General features: G+C 37.7%; 1 protein-coding gene and 1 pseudogene across 1 annotated transcript in view; one reads left to right on the top strand and one right to left on the bottom strand.

Annotated features, from left to right (window-relative positions):
• Positions 1-17002, top strand: part of CYP7A1 (cytochrome P450 family 7 subfamily A member 1) — a 45783-nt gene that overhangs the window by 10555 nt on the left and 18226 nt on the right. The gene's annotated exons all lie outside the window — the stretch shown is intronic.
• On the bottom strand, positions 14947-15289 carry LOC112929618 (ATP synthase subunit g, mitochondrial pseudogene; annotated as a pseudogene).

The following is a 17002-nucleotide window of genomic DNA, read 5'->3' on the forward strand; positions in this document are numbered from 1 at the left end:
AGGACTTCCAGTACTGTGTTGAATAAAGTGGTAAGAGTGGACATCCTCGTCTTGTTCCTGACCTTAGGGAGAAAGCTCTCAGTTTTACACCATTGTGTATGATGTTGGTTGTGGGTTTTTCATGTCATATTGAAATATACTCCCTCTAGACCTACTTTGCAGAGGTTTTTTTTATATATATATCATGAAGAGACATTGTACTTTGTCGAATGCTTTTTTTTGCATCTACTGAAATGATCATATGTCTTTTATCCTTTTTCTTGATGATGTGATGTATTGTGTCAATTGATTTGAGAATCTTTTTTAAAAGATTTTATTTACTTATTCATGAGAGACAGAGAGAGAGACAGAGAGAGGCAGAGACACAGGTAGAGGGAGAAGCAGGCTCCATGCAGGGAGCCCGATGTGGGACTCGATCCCGGGATGCTGGTATTGTACCCTGAGCCAAAGGCAGACGCTCAACACAGGCACGCTGATTTGAGAATATTGAATCACCTTGCACCACTTGATCATGGTGTATGATTTTTTAAATGTATTGTTGGATCCAGCTTGCTAATATTTTGTTCAGAATTTTTACATCTGTATACATGAGAGATATTGGCCTGTAGTTCTCCCTTTTTTGTGGTATCTTTTCTTGTTTTTGGTATCAGGATGATACGAGTCTCATAGAATGAATTTGGAAGTTTTCCTTTCTCTTGTATTTAATGGAATAGTTTGAGAAGAATAGGTATTAACTCGCAAGTATTTTAAAAGGTTGTCTTTCTATAAAGTCCCACCTTCTGCAAGGAAGGCCTACATTGCAATTAACCTAATATGTGACAAAGAGGTATATAAGGTAAGCAAGGAATCTTTTAGGAGCAAGATCTTGGCTGAGCCTAGGAAACTGGGAGAAATAGGTAGGTATACCGTTGCTATTTGAAGCCAAAGGTCTGGATAAGGATATTCAGAAAGAACAAGTAGATCATCAGAATTTTACACCTCTGGGAGAAGTGCAGAGATGGCTCTTCTTGACCAGGGTTTGGGGAGGTAAAGAAGCCCTCTAGGAGCTATGCCACAGGCACAGAAGTATGAAGTATTCCATGTGCCTAGGACAAGTAAATCTATTAAAACTGCAGGATTGTTACTGGAACTCTTGAAATGTAACAGGCTGACATCCATTTTTCTATTCTTTGGCCCTAATGGCCAGTGTAGGATGTGTGATCCACACTATATGGTGGGAGGTGCAAATACTATCTTAATCTCTCATTTCTCAAATCAAGTTAGGACTAGCATGGGATGGCTGGGTGGCTCAGTGGTTGAGGGTCTGCCTTCAGCTCAGGTCATGATCCTGGAGTCCTAGAAGCAGTCCCACAGCCTGCTTCTCCCTCTGCCTGTGTCTCTGACTCTTTCTCTGTGTCTCTCATGAATAAAGAAATAACATTTAAAGAGAAAGTTAGGACTTGCTTTCTTGGTCTTACAGCTAATCCTTCCCAGTGTCCCCAGTAGAGCTACAAGATACCTTTATATGTTAATTTTTCTATGCTCAAGCATATCTCATCATTTGCACGTCCAAGGAACCCCATCTGTGCAATTTGTCTTCTGTCAGTTGAGGGAGGTTTCTTAGGGATCACTATCACACTATCACCCTAGCCCTACCCCAGGCTCTACCCTGAGCCCCTGACTCCTGCATCCTGCCATTCATGCTTTCATTCTGCAAGAGTATATCCTCTAGTAGCCTCCTGAGAAAAAAAAACATGAAACGTAAAATGGCATTTTTCAAGACTTTTTTTCTAGATGATAAAGGAGAATGAAATTATAGAAGCTAGCAGGTTGGAAAACCAATTGTGACTGAAGAACTAGTGCTAAGTTGTGAAAGAAGAATATTGTATTAGTTATAGTTTGCTGTAGAACTATTCTTCTTGCTTTCTTAGTATAGCTAGTCTGTTTAAAAAAATAAAATCATGTATGCATTCATTTAAAGCTTTGCATTCTACAAAAACATGTGCTAAAAACAAAAGGAATATATGGGATAAGTAGGGTTGAGGCAGACCATACTTTCCAACTTTACAATAGGAGTGCTAACAAAAAAAAAAAACAAAAAAACTATTTCTTTTCTTTTTTTAAATTTTTAAAAAAATTTTTATTTATTTATTTGACAGAGAGTATATGAGCAGGGGGAGCACCAGGCAAAGGGAGAGGGAGAAGCAGGCTTCCTGCTGAGTAAGGAGCTTAATGCAGGGCTCAATCTCAGGGTCCTGAAATCATGACCTGAGCCAAAGGTAGATGCTTAACCAACTGAGCCACTCAAGTGCCCCAAACATCTATGTTTTCAAAAGATTTTATTCATCTATTTAGAGAGAGAGAGTCCACATTTACATGGGGAGGGGAAAAGGGAGGGGGCAAAAAGAGCATCTCAAGCGGACTCTGTGCTGAGGCCTCCATCTCACAACCCTGAGGCCATGACCTGAGCCAAAACTAAGAGTCAGATGCTTAATCAAATGAGCTACCCAAGTGCCCCATTTGTTTTTAAATGGCTCAATTAGTCTCCACTAGCAACCTGGCCTGTGTAGTCTTTGAATTTGGGGGATTATACTTTCTTCCTTAAAATACAGGGGCATTGGGCAGCCCCGGTGGCTCAGTGGTTTAGTGCCGCCTTCAGCCCAGGGCCTGATCCTGGAGACCTGGGATCCTGTCCCATGTCAGGCTCCCTGCAGGAAGCCTGCTTCTCCCTCTGCCTGTGTCTCTGCCTCTGTGTGTGTGTGTGTGTGTGTGTGTGTCTCATGAGTAAATAAATAAAACCTTTAAAAAAATACAGGGGCATTTGCTTCTAAGAGACCATATTTATCAAAATTAAAAATATGATTCAGGAAGCTACATCATTTTTTTAAATACAGAAGGAAATATTGTTGCAACCTCCTTATGTCTTCACAGGTTTAGCAAATAGCTTAATATAGGGAAACGGGTGGCATTTCTTGAACTACTCAGCCAGCTCTTGCTTTCACTAAAGGAAGCTATCTCTGTAGGATTTCTTTATTAAGGTGTTCATATGTTGTTGCTAAGGCTTGCTCTTTAATTGTAGAGGAAGTTTGCTCTGGATTTCTTGGAAATCACATGCTGGGAAAAATTGTTTATGAACAAAGTGACTTCTGCATTATTACACTGATATCATTTCCCTACTTATGAGTTGTCTATGAGCTAATTTGTGTCACCAAAACACATTGATAGAAGAATAGATCGTACATTTTGTTCTTTGAAAGACTTTAGGAGGGCACTTGAGTGGTTCAGTCGGTTAAGCGTCTGCCTTCAGCTCAGGGCATGATCCTGGGGATGGTTCCTGGGATGAAGCCCCATATTGGGCTCACTGCTCAGCAGGGACCCTGCTTTCCCTCTCCTCCTTCATCCTTCTCTTCTCCCTCTCCCTCTTTTCTCTGCTCATGCTCTCTCTCTCTCCCAAATAAATAAATAAATAAATAAAATGTTTTTAAAAAAAGACTTTAGGGAATACACCAACTCTAGAATCTTAACACTGTTTTGTTTTGTTTACCCATTTCCTCAATCTTCTCTCCATGTTTCTTTTCTTCTGTTCTCTACAAGCAAGGAAAACTATCCCTGATTTTGTTAGGATTATGTTCATATACATACAGAAATCTAAAATAAAGTGGCTTAAACAATATGGATATAATTTTTCTTACATACAAACAATCCAGAGTAAAATGATGCAAAATTCCTGCTCCGTTCCACCCATCATATTTACATTCCAAACACAGGAAAGAGGAAGAGCCAATGTGCCAAAGGACACAGGTCCCTTCCTTTTGTAGCGCCTTCTTAGGAGCCTTAGAGAATACTTCTATTATATCTCACTGGCCACATCTAATTATAAAAGGGTCTAAGAAATATCATCTTATAGCCAAGCATATTTCCCAGGGTTCTTTTATTAAGGAAGAAGGGAGAATGGGTAATGTAAGGCAATCAGGATTCTTTGATGCAGTATTACTTCAAAATAATTCATATATATTGAGCATTTTCAATATGCCAAACACTGTGCCACTTGATATCTACCATTAAAGATACATGACAGTATGATGGGTGTAGTTAGTCATAAGAATTCATGGTAAGTCAGAGAACAAGAACCCAAGCCCAGTCATAGAAGCATGCCTTACCAAAGAGTACATAACCCAAACTCACATTTGTTTAACTTTTCTCTTTGTAATTGCTACTGGCTTCATGGTCCTCCCAGGACAGAAAAATCACCTTGAAGCAGATTTTTCTTATATGGGGGAAGGGCAAGAGGTAATTAAGGAATTCAGAGATTTTTTAGAGGAAAGAAAGCTGTATTCCTTTTTTTTTTTTAAGATTTATTTATTTATTTTTGAGAGAGCATGAGAGCACAAGTGGGGGGAGGGGCAGAGGAAGAGGGAGAGAAATCCTCAAGAGCCCTAAGCAGAGCTGAATCCCAGGACCCCAAGATCATGACCTAAGCCAAAATCAAGAGTCGGATGCTTAACCAACTGAGCCACCCAAGAACCCCAAGGAAGCTCTATTCTAATTCTTGTTCTCTAAGATTTGAAGTTATGGACATCTTCCAGAATCAACCAAGCTAGGTACAGGGAATGGGGCCCCCGAAATAGAGTGACTATAAAGATGAGGGTGAACTAGCCCTGCCACTGAAGCAGAGAGAGAGAAGTGAAGGGATGGCACATCTGGGTCATGGCAAGTTGGGTCTGAGGATATATTCTAGTAAATGAAACAATGACTCTAAAAATGAGGGATATATATGTGGGATATGAGAAATAGTGGAAATACCAACAAAACATATAAAGTCTGATAATTGGTTTATAATGTGAAAACAGCTAAAGCTTTAAAACAACAAAGTGGAACTTAATGAAAACTATCTCCATGTAGGAGATTCTGGGACATTAGAAGGAAGGAAATCAAATCATTCAATTTTTCTTATGTTTGAGAACATAAAAAGACACCAAATATCTCTAGATGTTACTAGAAGAATACAAATTAAATACATGCGTTAAAAATATGAGAAGCACTATTAACATTGAAATTATATATGTATATATATTAGGTGTTGGGAAGATATATAATATTAATAGATATAGAGGGGCGCCTGGGTGGCTCATGGGTTGAGTGTCTGCCTTTGGCTCAGGTTGTGATCCTGGGGTCCTGGGATCGAGTAGCGCATCAGGCTCTCCACAGGGAGTCTGCTTCTCCCTCTGCCTGTGTCTCTGCCTCTCTCTCTCTCTCTCTGTGTCTCATGAACAAACAAATAAAAATCTTAAAAAAAAATAGATATAGATATATCTCTCTCTTTATATATATATATATATACATATATATATATATATATACTACAAGAAAGAATGAAAATTAAGTATACAGAGAAAAGAAAAACCAATCCAACAATGGTCGGAAGGGGATAAGGAACAAGAAAGAGTGATAATTGGCAAATAAAAAGTAGGATAGGAAGATATGAGAAACAAAAATAAACATGAAATAGTTTCATCCTATTAAAAGACAGATGCTCTCCAGGGAGCCTGGCTGGCTCAGTCCTTAGAGCATGTGACCTTTGACCTCAGGGTTGTGAGTTTGAGACTCACAGGTTGGGGATGGTGTCTACTTAAAAAAAAAGAAAAGCGGAAGCTCTTTTACTCTGGGGGATAAAAACAAACTCCAACTCTTTGATATTAAAAAATCATACATTAAAAAGTGACCAGAAAGAATGTGAAAGATATACAATGTAACACTAATATAACAAAGATAGTATAGCAATATAAAAATAAAAATAACTAGACTATATGAAAAAATCTTTATTAGTGAGAAAGTCATTCCTTAATCATGAACTTCTAATGTACCTATCAATATACCTTCAAGTATATGGCAAGCAAAACTTGACAGAATGACAAGGAGAAAATGAGAAATACCCAACCAGAGTAGGAAAGTTGATTATAATTCAGAAATAAAAATATCAAACTGAGAATAGTAAAAATTCAAAAATTTAATGTAATTAAATAATTTAATGTAATTAATAGTTCTTACTAATAAAAGGATAGAGAGCCCTACACTTAACATGTAAAAATATACTCTTCATTGTGAAATCCACATGGAATATTTACAAAATTGATAATATTAGGCCACACTGAAAAATTTTAGAGACCCCAAATCTGAATTCACATAAGACCACTTTCTCAACCATAATAAAGAAAATGTGGAAATGCACAAGATAATAAAAAAATCAAAGCAAAATACATTTGTTCCATTTGGAAATTTATAATCACCCTTTTAGGTTATTCTTGGCCAGGGGTGCCTGGGTGGCTCAGTGAGTTAAGTATCTGACTCTTGATTTCAGCTTAGGTCATGATTTTACAGTCATAAGATTGAGCCCCACATCAGGCTCCACATTGAGTGTGAAGTCTGCTTGAGATTCTCTCTCTCCTCCTCCCTCTGCCTCTGCCACTGCTCATGCTATAAATTAATTAATTAATTAAATCTACAAATTATTCTTGGGCAAAGAAAAAATAGAAACAAGGGATCTAAATTAGCTATCTTAGGGTATAATTTTTCCTATATCAATTAAATGTTAAAAACAAAACACATACCAATATTGACAGTTACTAACCATTTTTAACAAAATTGATAGACATTATTTTAATTATTTATTATTTGGATTAGAATCAAACTTTACTTGTTTGCTTAGTCTTTATAAATTCTTATTTACATAAACTGGGGAAAAATTTGATAGCAATCTATTGAACAAACCAAAATAAGGATTCACAACTTTATTAATGTAACAAAAGATTTAGGTAAAAAAGGAATATTGACTTTGTCCAAATGAACTACCTAGGAACCAAGCCACAAAGTGGAGAGCTAATGGTCAAATAATGCTGATAAAAAGTTATGTAGTAGATACAATATAACTTAAGGTCCATCAGTCTTTGAAGTTGATCTTTTAATTTTATTCTTGTTTTCCAGTACATTTTCCCTAATCTTGTTGCTCTTTTATTTTAAAGGGTTTTTTTAATTTATTCATTTGAGACACACAGAGAGAGAGAGAGAGAGAACACAAGCAGGGGAGAGAGGTAGAGGGAGAGAGAAAAGCTGACTCCCTGCTGAGCTAGGAGCCCAATGTGGGACTCGATCCCAGGACCCCGAGGTCATGACCTGAGCCAAAGGCAGATGCTTAACCATCTAAGCCACCTAGGCACCCCAATCCTATTGCTCTTGATGATACTAGCTACTCTTCAGACCTGGAGTTCCTTGATCATATAGTATCCAGAATAAGTGACTTTTCCCTCTACTGCTAGGTGGCATGACTTACAACTATCTGATAAACCCTTTTAAAAGTGTTAAAAGTTTAAAAGACTGAATGTGTACCAGTGTCTTCTTGCGGAGTGGTCTCTATTCGGAGAATCAGACAAGGACTTCAATGATTACAAATGCCTAGTAGAGGCACCTGGGTGGCTCAGGGGTTGAGCATCTGCCTTTGGCTCAGGTCCTGATCCCAGAGTCCTGGGATCGAGTCCCACATCAGGCTCCCTGCAGAAAGCCTGCTTCTCCCTCTGCCTATGTCTCTGCCTCTCTCTGTGTCTCTCTCATGAATAAATAAATAAAATCTTTAAAAAATATAAAAAAATAAAAATGCCTAGTATATGTTTGGGAGGTATTTGTGGGAAGTGTTGAGCTATTTGGGAGCAAACCAAACTAGAGAAGTAATCAAGCTCTTTGAAGTAATTGATGAGAATAATCAATGTATTGAAACAAATAATATTGAGAATTGGTGTGTACATATTAGACTTTAAAACAATGCCTAGATGACTGCTGTGTGGATGGAGTGAGAAAGTATACCAGGATACACCCAACAGTATTCGAGTAAAGGTTAAATGTTTCTAACTACAAGGCAAAATATTCACTAGGTGGTCAGTCAGTGATACTACTTCAAGTGATAGAGGCTGTAAAGAAATTCTGCCTTTTTTAGCTTTATATTTGTGTGATGTAATAGGAGTACCATGTGGAGAGGTTTCAATGCCTCCAATAGTTAAAAGCTCTGTGGACTACAGAAACATGCAAACTGGAATAAGAAAACACAGAGAATGATAAACTCTGATCTGGCTGTAGGCCTGGATACAGGGCAGGAGAAGCGCTGGGATCCAGATAGAACAGAGGGAGGAGATGTGGGTGAACAGTGGGCTGGGGTGGGGACTGTGGGAATTTGAGGGCAGGATTGCAGCTCTGTACAGCTCACCATGCATGTGTTGGAGCCCTTGATATTTAGCTATCCTTAGGGGTTATGTGACATAACACTTGGACCCAACCAAAAGCTATCGTGGACCAGGTACAGACAACCAGTGACATGATGGAACATGTTCAGATCAACTGGGAAGTGATGTCTTATAATGAGTCATGATATGAGAAATACATATGTCATACAGGAAGCAGACTTGATAAAAGCAAGGTAATTAATAAGAGATAAAAAGTATGCCTCAGCGGCACCTGGGTGGCTCAGTGGTTGAACATCTATCTGCCTTTGGTTCAGGTTGTGATACCAGAGTCCTGGGATAGAGTCCCACATCGAGCTCCCCACAGGGAGCCTGCTTCTCCCTCTGCCTATGTTTCTGCCTCTCTCTCTATGTCTCACATGAATAAACAAATAAAATCTTAAAAAAAAATAGTATGCCTCAGTTCTTGGATATATCAGAGTCCCATAGTATGCAAACATGTAAGTTCTGCCCAGAAGTTTCACATCCACAAAACTACCAGTTCTTTATTTTTCTTCTAGCCAGATGTCATCCTTCAACTTAGCCCAGTGATTCATATCCTCCCTTTCTACAACGCCAATCCTACAGGAGATTTCACTGGCTCAGTCCTGGAACCCTGGTTTCTGTCACTGCAGCTTCTGAAAAATATCTGTCTTTGTTCTTAGCCCAACGTACATGGGTGCCATACTGTACTGTTACTCTCTGGGACAATACTAGACAATTCTTACATTGGTTCAAGGGACAATGTATGTGGGTTTAATCAAAGCAATTAATGTCATAATCAATACCACTTCGAAGGCCAAAGCCTGTGAGGCTATGGAAAGTATCTCCTCATCAGCTGAAGGAAAATAGAGTACCTCAAGAGGAGAATTTGATGTTTGGATTAAAATTTATGAGAGCCAGAAATAACATCCACTAGCTTAAAACTTAGATTATCTTTATCAATTTACAGCCAAAATAGAAGTATTATCTAACGCTGTACAATAAGAAAATGCAATATAAAGAGGCCACAAGGTATTCATTAAACACACCTAACAACAGAGTAGACACATTGTCAAATTAGGGGCCAGTTTAGAACTCATAATTGGTGAAGTCTAAGCAGCTGGGTGAAGCCCCCTGTGCGTGACAGCCCCGCCTTTGTATGCTATTATTTCCTGATTTGATCTTGCAGCTGAGTCAGACAGCAGCTATCTTCTTTACTTTGTCTTGGATAATATCCAGATATCATGTCCTAAATAGACACTCATTGATTTCCGATCAATAAGTGTGGAAAGTTGTGCCTTGAGGCAGTGCTCTACCCTGCACAAATCAAACAAATTCCATTTCCTCTTCACCATTCTGATTTTCCATTCTTACTTTGTTTTCTCCTGAACATTTCCTCTCTTTTCACTCTTTTTTTTTTCTAAAGATTTTGTTTATTTATTTGAGAGAGAGAGCAAGTCCACAAGTGGGGGGAGGGTCAGAGGGAGAGGGAGAAGCAGACTCCCCACTGAGCAGGGAGCCCAACATTGGGCAGACCACACTGGGGTCATAACCTGAGCCAAAGGCAGACGCTTAACTCCCTGAGATACTCAGGTGGGGCCACTCCTTTCACTCTTTTAACAAATATTTTCTACCTTTGTTGGGCCAGCGCTCTTCCAGACATTTGGAATATAGTAGTATTTAAGGCAGACAATACTCGCTGCCCAAAATATTAAAACTTTCAGAAGAAAATATAAAGGAAATACCGACATAGACATACCTTTATGGCATTGGGATAGGATAGATTCATTTAACCAAGATGCAAATAGCACAGCATATTTTTTAAAAGATTGAAGAATTTGACATTAAAAGTCATAAATATATATATATATATATATTCTATTACTTATGTTTTTCTAGAGAACCCTAATACAGATGTACCACAGTTGGTTTATTTATTCACTCAGTGAAAGACATCTTGGTTGTTCCCAATTTTTGGTAATCATGAATAAAGCTGCTATAAATATTTGTGTGCAGGTTTCCGTATGGACATAAGTTTTCAACTCATTTGAGAAAACATCTGGAACATCATTATTGGATTGTATGGTAGTTTATATTTTGTGATCAATTGTCAAATGGTCTTCCAAAATGACTATACCATTCCCACCAGAGATGAATTAAGAGTTCCTGTTACTCCACATTGCTGTCAGCATTTGGTGTTATCAGGAGGAGCCAATTTTTAATAGTGCCATAATGTGTGGCAACAATATTTTAAAACTAGAATCTACTGGTGAACAGATGGGATTTTGTACTTGTCTCTCTTTGCAGTGTTTGGGAACAAGACTGACCCCTTTGGATTAAGTGGGCCCTTTGGGTTCTTATGTCTTCTTGATGAGAAGAGTTTATAAGAGGTAATAGATGTCCTTCTAATTTACATGGGTGGGTACTTAAGCAATCAGTTGGAGACACAAAAGTGCTATTGGCATAACTGTACCTCAAGCTAGGGAAGGGAGTACTGTGTTATAAAGCACTGGCATGTACTTGGAAAATATTTCATCTACTTAAAATCTTCTTTAAGAACCTAACTAAAACCTGAAGGGTTAGTCATCTGATTGCCAAGTAAAACTATGATTATCTTTCTTTTGCCTTCTGGCTCTCTATCTTCCACCTTTATCTACCACTGTGAGAAAAAAAGAAGTATAAATGTTTTACATAACTCCAATTCTTAGCTGCTTATGACTATTTATAAATACAAACTCACCCAAGACCTTGGTGTTTTAGCTTAACGTTTTATAAGAATTTTAAACTGGGATTTAAAACTCCCTTTCCCATTTATTTAAAAAAAAAAAAAAAAAGAGGAGAAAATTACCTTAGCAATGTTCAGTACTTTCAAATAACATTTCCAACAAATTGAGTAAATTAATGATGACATTTAAATTTCAAGCTAAGAATAGTCAAGTGTGGGTGGTGGGATAATGGGTATGCAGTGTTTCTTCATTGTTCTTGACATTTCTACATATAATCTGTGTTTCTACAAGTACACTCGCCTAGGGATTCAGTAAGTAAACAATAACAATAATAAAACAGTAAGTTTCTGGCTCACATTTCACCCTGTGAATTAAGGGTTCTCCCATTGCATTCTGCAACACCATGCACCTCAGCTCCACACACACATCTCAAATTCTTCCCAGCTTTATCATTTCTGTGTTCTAGGCACTAAGCTGGACTTTTGGAAGAAACATTGATTATGTATCTGGAAATGAGAGTAGAACACGTCCCAGGTGTAATGTTTTACAAGTCCCAAGGGAGGGGGCACTGCTTGTCATTTGCCCTTAGCTCTTGCCCTGCTCCCATCTGGCCTTATAAATATTTGGTTTCCAGGTTGCCCCATATGGAGAAGTATGAGCTAGTCTGGCTCTCTGTTTGGGCTGCTTTGTTCTTATCTTAAATATATAATATATGTCTGGGACTGAAAAGTCTGAAGATCTGTAGTCCAAAGGCCGGAGGAGGACAGCTGATGATTTAAGTTCCATTCCTGGTCCTAAGGCAAGGAAGGACTGAAGTCCCAGCTTGAAGAACCTCAGGCAAAGTGAGTGAATTCTCTCTGGCTCAGCCTTTTGTTCTATTCTGGCATTTAGTGGACTGGATGAGGACTGCCCACGTTGGGGAAGGCCATCTGCTTTACTCAGTCTGTTGATTCAAATGCTAATCTCACCCAGAAACACCCTCACTGACATACCCAGAATAATATTTAACCTAACATCTACCCCACCCTCTCCACCACCTCCCCTCCATGGCCCAGTCAAACTGACATGTAAAACTAACCATTACAACAACCATACACTGGAATATCATTCGGCAATATAAAGAGACATGAGCTATCAGGCCAAGCAAAGACACAGAGGAATCTTATACATATATTGTAAGTGAAAGAAGCCAATCTCAAAAGACTACATGCTGTATGATTCCAACTCTATGACATTCTGGAAAAGACAAACTGTAGAGGCAGTAAAAAGATCAGTGGTTGAGAGGGGTTTGTCAGGGAGGAAGTAATGAATAAATAGGTGGAGCCAGGAAATTATTCTATATGATGTTGTAATGGTGGCTATATGACATTATGCATTCATCAAAACTCATAAAACTGTACAGCACAAGGGATGAATCCCAATGTGAACCAAGGACTTAGTTAATAATGTAATTATTGGTTTATAAATTATAACAAATATACCATATCAATGCAAGATAATAATAATAATAGGGGAAACTGGGAGGGGGCATATATGAACTCTTTACTTTCTGCTCATTTCTTTGGTAAATCTAAACCTGTCTTAAAAATTGAAATCTATAGTTAAAAAGCAAGCAAACAAACAAACAAACATTGTTCCATAGAGTCAGATGTATCCCTGCTGTGCTGTTGCTACTTGTTTGAATCCCTGTGCAGGCTGGGGTATCTTAGATGATATTTTATTTTCTGGCTTTTTATGTGAATTTTTATATTCACATACTTAGTTATTTTTGTGAAAGCTTGGCTGCCTTATGCGGAGGCCTGGTTTCAGATGTCCTTTCTGCCTCAGTCATATGTTCTAACAGACTCGGCTCTTGACCAGATACATCCAATCAGATCAGAGTTGCCAGTACAGAGTCTCCCTGCTCTCCTGGTGAGTTTTTATTTCCCACTAGCTAACATAGATGAATTTAAATCTCATCACAGATAGCTTCTACAAAAGTAAGAAAAGTCAATCCCTCTTCAAGGAATAAAGAATTCAACAGATTCAGACTAAGAGGAGATGAACAATCAGAGAGAATTGAAAAGAATTATGATTAAAATATTAAAAGATCTAATGAAAAAAATGGACAGTGGGCAATAACAGATGGGGTATTATATTTTAAAAAGATGAAAACTATCAAATAATCAAGTGGAAATGCTAGAAATTAAAAAAAAAACCCACCATGAGGTCAGAGATGAAGAATTTCTTCAATAAGCTTATGAACAGCCTATGAACTACAGAAGATTCAGTGCAATTGAAAATAAGTCCATTGGAATCATACAACTGAAACACAAGGAGAAAGAAGAAGGAGAAGTAGGAGGAGAGGAAGGGAACAACTATGTGATAATGAACTAACACACATGTAATTGGAGTCCCAGAAGAAGAGAGTGAGAGGGGAGAAAAGAATATTTGAAGAGACAAGGCCAAGAATTTTCCAAAGTCAACGAAGGAATACAAGCCAAAAATATATTAATGAAAACAAAAATCTTAAAAATAGCATTGTCAGACTCTTAAGAACCAAAGTCAAAGAAATCTTGAAGGCAATCAGAGGAGGAAAAGCATTATATATAGACCTAATACCATAGCCTGGCAAAACAACCATTTGGTCAGTATGAGTCAAGCAGAAGTTGCAACTGGCTATCTGACCCACTGCTAGGTTTCTCTTCATTGTCCACGTGTTAGGAAAACTCAAATGGACTTACCCTAGGATCTCTGGGTTTGGAACTTCTCCAGGGTCCTGCTGTCATCAGCTAGACCCCAACACCTGACCTTTACTGCCCACTTGCTTATACTCACTGACCTTTGTCCTATGTTTTTTCTTAAGCTTTTCTTTCCAGCTTATCTCTTAACTCAGGCCAGCAGAAAGCAAAACCACTCCTCAGGTGGTAGCAACTGCCCTGACAAGACCTCCAGCCAGCCCAGACCGCCCAGACCAGTTTGAGCTAAACCCCTTGTGCCTCCACAGAGGGGCCTTGGAATGACCTCTGGAATGATCAACAATTACCTTTACCTCATTATAATATTAGTACCTCCACCCAAGGAGGACCACTGGCCTCATTTACATAACATATAATGTATGTATGGGCATGTTCCTTTAAGGCATATGCATGACCTTATGCCCACCTCTACATATGATGACAAGACTTCCCTATCTAAATATTCATCATAGGGGCGCCTAGGTAGCTCAGTCCATTAGGCTTCTTCTTCTTCTTCTTCTTCTTTTTTTTTTTAGCAAGCATTTCTATTTATTTCAGAGTATAATGTACTCTTCAGAACCATGGAGGATATTAAATTTATAACTATTTCATATCCATAAGGTATTTTATTTTTGCAAAGATGGGTTCTAAAAACCATAAAACTGAATAGATTAATCATATAACACAGATCAAAATTAGATTTACTGTGGCTCTCAGTAGCTCTGTCCTGGTGCTAAAGATGTCATACTTACTTAGAATACCACCAAGTACTCTAACATTTATAAATGTGGGTGTTATCAAAAAGGTCTATCTCTGATTCTAGCAAAAAGAAAGCACTGAAATTTTATTCTTTATATCACAGACATGATTTAACCATATCACTTTGGCACATGGTATTGCTAGTTTTCCTACTGTAGCAAATCCTAGTTTTCCCAAGACCTTTCCCCTGACTATTCCTGAAATAAAAGAAATTTATCATATATTTCAAATTTTCAAATTAGAATGTTATTCTTATAAATGTATTTCCCAGGTTGGTATATTCATATACATCCTTTCCGATTTTAGGCTATGCAAAAGATATGCTCTGAGAGCTGTATCAATGTATTATAGCAAAAAGACAATCCATCTTATTATCAAGAGAAACTGTGATCCTTCCATGTAGTATCTGACAGAGAAAACACTGATTTTGATACATTATCTTATTTTATTCAAATACCAGTCTGATCACACATGGTCCAAGAACACCCATATAACAAGCCACATGAAAAGAGATGTTGATAGAAAGATTGGTCTTCAAACATTATACCCAATGATGCCATGCTTGCCTATGATCTCGCTGAAGTAAAAACACATCCACACCTTGGTGGACACCAAACCATTCAGCAGAGCTTCCTTAACTGTGAGCTGTTTGAAGCTACCAGTTTGAGCACTCTTGACTATTTTTTTTCAATCTCTGAATAGCTGTAGGGATCTCAGCAGGGGCTGGAGGAATCAGCTTAACCCTGGCATAGTGCCAAAATGTGGCCAATGGAGGCTTTGAGTAAGTCACAGCAGCGTTCATCAGCGCCAGAGCTTTCTTGGCGAGGTTACAGATGAACTGGGCCATGGTTCCAGGATGGTAGTTCCATCTCCTCAGGCGGCCGCTGAATGTCCCATTAGGATTCTGACTGGGTTTCAGCTCAGGTCATGAACTCAGGGTTGTGGGATCAAGTTCCACATTGGGCTCCTGCTGAGCATGGAGCCTGCTTAGAATTCTCTCTTCCTCTCCTTCTGCCCCCCACCACCCTCGGCTCTCATTTGTGCACAGCTGTGTGTTCTCTCTCAAAAACATAAATAGATAAAATAAAAACAAATATTCATCCTAAACCTAAACAAAAGAAATCCATTTGCCATTGCTTGGAGAGTCACAGCTTTAGAAGTTATTCCCCATGATGTCTTTATTTTTTGCAAATAAATTTTCCTTTGTGTGACAACTCACCTGGTATAGTTTCTGTGACTCATCAAAGGACTGAACTCAACTTGTTTTGGTTACACTGCCCCTAGTGGTCTTACTGTTTTCTTTTGTAAATCCAAGGGCCTTGGCTTATAACAACAAAATGGAGGCTTCCCCAAGTCCAGGTTTTGCTGGCTCAAAAATGTGGGGTGGGAGACTGGCTGCATTTCTGTAGGTTGGATTTATACATTACTTTCTAAGCTCTAGTCCATGGTTCCATGGTTCCATGGTTCTTCTGGTTTCCTTCACTACAGAGAAAGTGTCAGTGTACGTGGCTGTCCACTAGAGAGCAATATGAGCATTAACTACTTTGAACATGGAACTGAGCCAGATTTCTATCAGGAATGTATTTTACGCTAGGAAAAAAATAATGAACTCTAAAACAATATTTAAATTATTTTCATATTACTTTCTGGTTTGTGCTATGGTTGGAACATGTTTAATATTTCCTAAAAATGCACATTAATAGGAGAAAAATCAAGCAAATGTAAGAGGACATTATTGCTAGAGACATTCTAGAATGATAAAAGAATCAATTCACCAAGAAATTATAACAATTATAAATATATACTCACCTAACAATAGAGTTCTAAAATATATGAAGTGAAACTGACAGAATTTAAGGGAGAAATAGCCAATTCAACAGTAATAGAGGCTTCAATACTTAATTTCCAATAACAAATAGATAAGAAGCCAAAAGGAAACTAGAAAACTTGAACAACATTATAAACAAACTAGAGTCAATAGACGTATTCAGAACATACACACAATAACAGCAGAAAACAAAGTCTTAAGTATAAGTGGAACATTGTTTTGACAGATATGCATTAGACCATAAAATAAGTCTTAATAAATTTAAAAGACTGAAATTATGTAACATATATTCTCTATTCATGATGGAATGAAATTAGTATTCAATAACTGAAAGAAATTTGTGGACTTCACAAATGTATAAAAATTAAATAATATGCTTCTAAATAACCAATAGATCAAAGAAGAAAACACAAAGGAAAGTAGAAAATACTTTGAGATGAGTGAAATTAAAACCACAATATGTTAAAAATTAATGCACTAAAAGCAGTGCTTAGAAACTTACATTTTTTTAAAAAGGTCTCAAATAAATAACTTAAACTCTCAGCTTAAGAACTTAGAAAAGTAAAAGCAGGATAAACACAAAGCAAGCAGCAGGAAGGAAATATTAAAAATCAGAGCAGAAATAAATAACATAGAGAATGGAAAAACAATAGACCATCAACAAAACCAAAAGTTAGTTCTTTGAAAAGATTAATGAAATTGATAAAACTTTATCTAGCTTTACAAAAAAAGAGAGAAGACTCAAAT

This window comes from Vulpes vulpes, chromosome 13 (assembly GCF_048418805.1).
Source record: "Vulpes vulpes isolate BD-2025 chromosome 13, VulVul3, whole genome shotgun sequence".
In the NCBI taxonomy this organism is placed as follows: Eukaryota; Metazoa; Chordata; class Mammalia; order Carnivora; family Canidae; genus Vulpes; species Vulpes vulpes.